This window comes from Amphibalanus amphitrite, unplaced genomic scaffold, assembly GCF_019059575.1.
Source record: "Amphibalanus amphitrite isolate SeventyFive unplaced genomic scaffold, NRLGWU_Aamphi_draft 002552F_arrow, whole genome shotgun sequence".
Classification (NCBI taxonomy): Eukaryota; Metazoa; Arthropoda; class Thecostraca; order Balanomorpha; family Balanidae; genus Amphibalanus; species Amphibalanus amphitrite.
Window position 1 is genome coordinate 25603 of NW_024883969.1, and position 7458 is coordinate 33060.

General features: G+C 45.8%; 1 long non-coding RNA gene across 2 annotated transcripts; it reads right to left on the bottom strand.

Moving 5' to 3' along the window:
• Positions 1–5557: 5557 nt before the first annotated feature.
• Positions 5558–7349, bottom strand: LOC122377137. 2 transcript variants are annotated; one of them, XR_006255796.1, is made up of 3 exons: positions 6768–6942; positions 6373–6488; positions 5558–6129 (listed from the first exon to the last, which is right to left on the bottom strand). It is a non-coding gene; the product is annotated as an uncharacterized LOC122377137 (long non-coding RNA). The 2 variants fall into 2 exon arrangements; XR_006255797.1 differs by lacking the exon at positions 6373–6488 and having other exon boundaries at positions 6768–7349.
• Positions 7350–7458: the final 109 nt, after the last annotated feature.

Consider the following 7458-nt stretch of genomic DNA (forward strand, 5'->3'; position numbering starts at 1 on the left):
GGTTCAGTTTTTGGTGAATAACTTCGCAAAAAATGGCCGCAGAGCCGCGATTTTGGCAGCATCGTGTTCGCCTTGCTCAGGCGCGTCGAATGATATACTTTTTGTTCGGGTCAGGTCAATTGAGGGTGTTGACCTCAGGTCAAGGTCAGGTCAGCACCCCCAGGTCACGAAGTTGGTCGAAAGAGGTCATGTCGCATATCATTCGATTCGGCAGGTCTTCCTGAGTCCATTGGTGGCTTTCTCGACTCGCTAGCTCAATTTGATCAAGAGTTATTGACGAAAAACTAATATGACCTTGATGACGTCATAAATGACGTCACGCAAGGTCAACATTGCAAAAGTGACGCATCTAACCTTGCAAGGAGTGCATCAAATCACGATTCTGTGTGCTTGAGACAGTTGGAGATCGTTCCCGGCGCCAGAATAGCAGTTTGAATTTTTCCCCATTGACTTATAATGGTGAGGTCACGAAAATGACCTGACCTCATATGACCTTTAGGAAAAATCCGAGATATACAAGTTGTGAGACTCATAATGGATACTAGATCCTGCAAGTTTCATTTCCCTGTGACATCTCCTCTGGCAGTGAGGGCGTTGCGAAGTTGCGACATCTGAAGACCGTGCAGAGGTTCACTTATGACGTCATAGGTCAGTGACCTGACCTGACCCAAAAATGCGGTTGGTGTCAAAAGATGCGGCTTGGATCAAAGGTCAGGTATGCCAAGTTTCAACTCTCTATCGCCAGCGTGTTCGGAGCTATCGCGAAAAAACCCTATGGGGTTTTTTCCCGAGGGGGGCGGCACCCGCCGCCCCCCTCGGCCGGCGAGGGTTAAGGACAGAAATGACGTCATTGATGAGATGGAGCAGTGATTTACGGGACAGTGCGAAGGTCCTACAATGACCGCCTGAGGCAGCTCAAGAAACGATGCAATAAGTTTGCGGTCGTGTGTGGTGACGTCTAAAGGAGTAATGAACATCATGTAAAAAAATCAAATTTCTATCACATCTCATTCGTGGTGATGATCAGAACTTTTCGATACCTCCTCGTACTTTGGCCCCTAGAGGCATCCAAAGTTTTTTAAGGGGAAGGGGGACCCCTTAGATTTTCATAAAAACTGGTCCATGGATACAGTTTTGGACGCTGATTCCAATGGTGAAGTCTGTTTTTCGCCACATATTATACTTTGGCCCCTAGAGGCATTCAAAGTTTTTTGGGGGAAGGGAAACCCCCTTAGATTTTTATAAAAACCCAAAAAAACTTTGAATTCCTCTAGGGGCAAAAGTATAACATGTGGCGAAAAACAGACTTCACCATTGGAATCAGCGTCCAAAACTGTACCCATAGACCAGTTTTTATGAAAATCTAAGGGGGTCCCCCTTCGCCCCAAAAAAACTTTGAATGCCACTAGGGGCCAAAGTATAATATGTGGCGAAAAACAGACTTCGCCATTGGAATCAGCGTCCAAAACTGTACACATGGACCAGTTTTTATGAAAATCTAAGGGGGTCCCCCTTCCCCAAAAAACTTTGAATGCCTCTAGGCGCCAAAGTATAATATGTGGCGAAAAACAGACTTCACCATTGGAATCAGCGTCCAAAACTGTACCCATGGTCCAGTTTTTATGAAAATCTAAGGGGGTTCGAATGTGATTCTGAAAGTGAATCTGAATCTGAGGCTGTCTTGACAGACGTGTATTTGACCGATGTATGTACCACAACAGTGTCTGGAAATGTGGGGTGGGACTAAATGCTTACTTCGAAATCTAAGCTACGTTGCGGCATTGGCGGTTATGTGCGGCGTGTATGCCGCATGATTAGTAAGAGGCGACCACTAAATCAAAGACTCAAACGCTCCGACCGGTTCTCAATGAATAACACTGCATACCAAAAATGCCAACCGCTCTCGTCATAAGATATTCAGCTTTAAATAACTAGGTTATCTACATCATCATTTTGAACCAAATTAATACTTTCAACTTAACTCACTCATTCCTTCCTTTGTTGTCTCCAAACAGTCGTTCGATTGTCTGGAAATCGTATGCTAAATCCCGTACCTGTATGCGACTGGTGCATATAAAGGCCGATAAAAGAATTTGAATAGGCTCTGGCATGCGATTTCCTGGCTACCCAAAAAAGTCTGTTTCAGTCTTGCTATCAAAACATGACCTCGCCCGCACAGGGGGGGGGTTGATGCAACCCCCCTAAGGTTTTTCGCGAATAACTCGCTTAAAAAGCGGCTGATCGCGACCAAACTTTCAGTACCCTCGCATTGATCAATTTAACACCCATCCTGAAAATTTCATGACCCTGACCCAAATGACCTTTGGCCTGTGACCTACTTTTCGAGACCATGTTTGGCCGGAACCGCGATTCAGCGTATGTCGGCTCGCATTAGCAGCGCGTTTGCAGTCTTTTCGTGGTTTCAAGCGTTCAAACATGTGATATGATGTTGCCCCCATGCATTAGGGTGGGTGTCAAGGTCACCTGAAGGTCAGGTCAGGTCATTGACCTTTGGTGACCTCGGTTCACTTTTTCGAGTTTGACATGTTTCTAGGTCAGTTTTTTCGAGCTGAATTCGAATTAAGCAACCACATGAACGTTTACAAAGTAGTTTTGGTGCCTTCGTAACATGTTACGAGGCTGTCAGAGGCGGTTGACACCTACTACAAATACCTGGCAGGACCTCTACTGGTTGACCTGACCTGACCTAACCCGACCTGGCCTAAATGAATGAAGACATCATCTGTGATCAAAACTAGCATGATATTCGTGATCAGCACCCCGAAAAACCCCATAGCAGCCACACTACGACGTTCTAACAGGTCCCAATTTTCCCGCCTTTTGGGTCATTGACCTGACCTGGAAGGTCAACCGATAACCTAGGACCTTAAAATTGGGTATCATCGGCTTTCTCTCGTCACGGGCAACACGCTCGTTTTTTCCGCGAAGCTCTAGCTTGATCAGGAGCGAAACGGCAAGGGGTTATACCTTATACGTTCGCGGCTGAGTATTAATTTGGTTCAAAACAATGATGTAGATAAGTTAGTTATTTAAATCTAAATATCCTATGACGAGAGCGATGGACATTTTTGGTATGCAGTGTTATCCATTGAAAACAGGTCGAAGCTATTGAATTTTTAATTTAGTGGTCGCCGCTTACTAATCATGCGGCATACACGCCGCACATAACCGCCAATGCCGCAACGCAGCTTAGATTTCGAAGTAAGCATTTAGTCTCACCCCCCATGACCGGGCCATCCCGATTTGGCTGAAAATTTGCTCACAGAGCCTTCTCAGCACGCTGATTCCGAAAATCATGGTCTCTAGGGTGAGAATCTTTACCGTTCTCGAGATAGAACCCTCTAAAGCTCTTACCACCCATGACCGGGCCATCCCGATTTGACTGGGATGACCCGGTCGATTTGACAGACCATGATTTTCGGAATCAGCCGCAGCGTGCTGAGAAGGCTCTGTGAGAAAATTTTCAACCAAATCAGGATGGCCCGGTCATGGGTGTCGAAAACTTTAGAGGGTTCTATCTCGAGAAGGGTAAAGATTCCCACCCTAGAGACTATGATTTTCGAATCAGCGTGCTGAGAAGGCTCTGTGAGCAAATTTTCAGCCACATCGGGATGGCCCGGTCATGGGTGGTAAGAATTTTAGAGGGTTCTATCTCGAGAACGGTAAAGATTCCCACCCTAGAGACCATGATTTTCGGAATCAGCGTGCTGAGAAGGCTCTGTGAGCCAATTTTCAGCCAAATCGGGATGGCCCGGTCATGGGTGTCGAAAATTTTAGAGGTTTCTATCTCGAGAACGGCTAAGATTCCCACCCTAGCAGGGTTGGCATTTTTGCCGGCAAAAACTAGTTTATGCCATTTGCCGGTTTAAACCGGTTTTAACCGGCAAAAAGTGGCAAAAACTGGCAAAAACTCAGAAATATCACAATGCTATGCCTAGACATGATTTTGAACATGAAACATTTAAAGGAGAATTCGGTGAAAGCTTTATGAGCTTTATGCTTTCAAACAGAAGCGACATTGACCATTGAATTGTTTCATACCTAACTCAGAAACATTTTCATGGACTATCCATAAGGAGCTAGTAAGATGCCTTTTGGGGGTGACAAATGAGCCAGGGCAAGGGTGACTGGGTGAGTCCTGCAATATGAGAAGTGCTAAGACGTATCTGCCACTGATATGCGCACGGCACCGCATGACACCCTACTTACCGTGGCCGCCTTGTCCCACTCTCCCCTTACATGGAAATACATGCCGTTGTGGATGTCTACCGACATGCATAGACATTTCAAGCACAGATAAGTACCTAATGAGGCAACTTCAGAATGTTCAGTGCATCTATATAACTACCTGAAATGCATTTGTACATTTCAAATCCATTCCTAACTAGAAAAGTTGTAGGTTTGGCCATCTAAGTTTTAGCCAGTTTTTGCCAGTTCTTGCCACCAGGGTTTCTGCCAGCCGGTTTAAACCGGTTAAAACCACTGGCAAAAACCAGTTTTTGCCACCCCCTGCCAACCCTGCACCCTAGAGACCATGATTTTCGGAATCAGCGTGCTGAGAACTGAGAAGGATCTGTGAGCAAATTTTCAGCCAAATCGGGATGGCCCGGTCATGGGTGGTAAGAAATTTAGAGGGTTCTATCTCGAGAACGGTAAAGTTCTCACCCTAGAGACCATGATTTTCGGAATCAGCTTGCTGAGAAGGCTCTGTGAACCAATTTTCAGTCAAATCGGGATGGCCCGGTCTTTGGTGCCGAAAACTTTAGAGGGTTCTATCTCGAGAACGGTAAAGATTCCCACCCTAGAGACCATGATTTTCGTAATCAGCGTGCTGAGAAAGCTCTGTGAGCCAATTTTTAGCCAAATCGGGATGGCCCGTTCATGGGTGGTAAGAGCTTTAGAGGGTTCTATCTCTAGAACGGTAAAGATTCCCACCCTAGAGACCATGATTTTCGGAATCAGCGTGCTAAGAAGGCTCTGTGAGCAAATTTTCAGCCAAATCGGGATGGCTCGGTCATGGGTGGTAAGAACTATAGAGGGTTCTATCTCGAGAACGGTAAAGATTCCCACCCTAGAGACCATGATTTTCGGAGTCAGCGTGCTGAGAAGGCTCTGTGAGCCAATTTTCAGCCAAATCGGGATGGCCCGGTCATGGGTGTCGAAAACTTTAGAGGGTTCTATCTCGAGAACGGTAAAGATTCCTACCCTAGAGACCATGATTTTCGGAATCAGCGTGCTGAGAAAGCTCTGTGAGCAAATTCTCAGCTAAATCGGGATGGCCTGGTCATGGGCGTCGAAAACTTTAGAGGGTTCTATCTCAAGAACGGTAAAGATTCCCACCCTAGAGACCATGATTTTCGGAATCAGCGTGCTGAGAAAGCTCTGTGAGCAAATTTTCAGCTAAATCGGGATGGCCCGTTTCTCGCTGCTGGGCTCGCTGCTAGTTTGACAGACGTCCTGCCCCGCGAGAATTTCTCTAGTTTCTGAAGAATTTTTCGGGACCCATGCTCTACTCATACTGCATTCGAATATACGCATGTGTGACTGATAAACGAATATATTGTCTCAGAAATGACGACATTTACAGCCAGATAATTCTAGGAATGTCTCTAGACAGACGCTAGTTTGGAATGTGTGACCGAGAAATCAATACATCATCTCAGAACTGACGATATTTATAGTCAGCCATTTCTAATAATATCCCTGACACAGACACCCACTAGTTTGGAATGTGTGAACACGTATATCCCCTCCCGCAATGTCAAACAAAACTATCTGTCTGCGTGAGAGACTGTGACGTCACACATCAGCAGTCAGCTGTTTGTGCCGCACTCTGGCACAATTCCGTCCCTCTTTGTCTCACTGATCACTGCCACCGACTCGGTCATAATCTGGATGTGGCCCAGTCAGGTGACTCAGTTGAGTCATGTCACTCTGTTGACTCCAGATGCATTATTAAAACAGTAGGTGACTCTGCATGTTTCCGTTGACTACGGATGACTCGCCAGGATTCATGGTCACTCCCATGACTCCGTTGACTCTGGATGACTCGACAGGACTCCATATGACTCAGTAGACTCGTGAGTCAATGCTGGTCCCGGCCCGGCGCTGTAACAAACAGCAAACACAAAGTGAGTCACAACAAACATAAAATGGACTCCATAGGGGAGACATGAACTACAAACAAAGTCGTGACAAACATCAAACAACATCGGAGCGACCAACAGCACAAACTGTTTTATCGCCATTAATATTCTACCGCAGACCACTGTGCGCTGTCCATTATTTATTTCATCACTACATCGTCTACCCAACAATCGGTAGCGGACACCACATCAAGAGGGGACCCACCGGTGGAGTCTGGGTAGAGCAACAGGAGCAGCGAGCAGAGGACGGGAGCCGCCAGCAGCACAGAGCCCCAGAACACCTCGGCGACACTGGCGCCGCCTACCTGGCTGATCCGGAACCTGTGGTTGTCCGTTCCGCCGCGTGAAAGGAAAATACGGCGAGGTTAGCTGCATCTCTGAGCGTCGACCGTATTCTTGTATTTTTTTTTTATTTTAGACAGGAAGCGAATTTTGAGGACTGTCTTTAGATCATATCGTCCATCGTGACCTTATCAATGATTCAAGCAAGTTTTCCCATTAGTCTTCGTACCATGAAATGTAAGAAGAAACATCCCCTACCTACAATGTGACGCCTTACGACATAACCACGTAGGACATGAAGACTTAAGTTGGACTTACGTTATGACGTTTGGATCTTCGGTTACCACCTGAAAAAAAAACAAAAAAAAAACACAAAAACACGTCAATCAATGAACCATCGCAAACACGCACATATAAGCTTCACAGTGGGAATGGTGGGCCGTGGTAGAATATGACGTGTCATGGAGCCGATCCATGGAACCAGTATGGAACCATATGGGTCCCGACCAGTTCCCAGGATTGTTTTCTTTTTGACGAGTCCAAAGAGGTCCTACCATAAACCACACTTTTTATATACCTACTGAGCCTGATTGCAAAATGCGTGTTTTAAAGCCAGTCTTCGGCGTCTTGGGCAGAGCTCTGGAAATACAGAGCGGAAAACTAGAGGTTAGCTTGTGCTTATTTTTGCTTATCAGCTTTCGCCTACTTTTGTATTACACAGCTGTATTCATCAATTTAGCTGATGCTTTTTCAGTTTGACCCTGACTGCGAACCTGCATTCAAATACCGCAAATGAATTAGATAAATTACTCGGAAAACTGGGTGGAGCACAATATGCTTTTCACATACCGGGTATGATGAACTTGCTCAATTATCTTTCTTTTTTCCTTCTCTTTCCACCCCCTCTCTCTCTCTCTTTATCTCTCTCTATCTCTTCTCTATCTCTTTCTCTCTCTCTTTCTCTCTCTCGTCTCTATTTTACTCTTCTCTCTCTCTCTTTCTCTCTTCT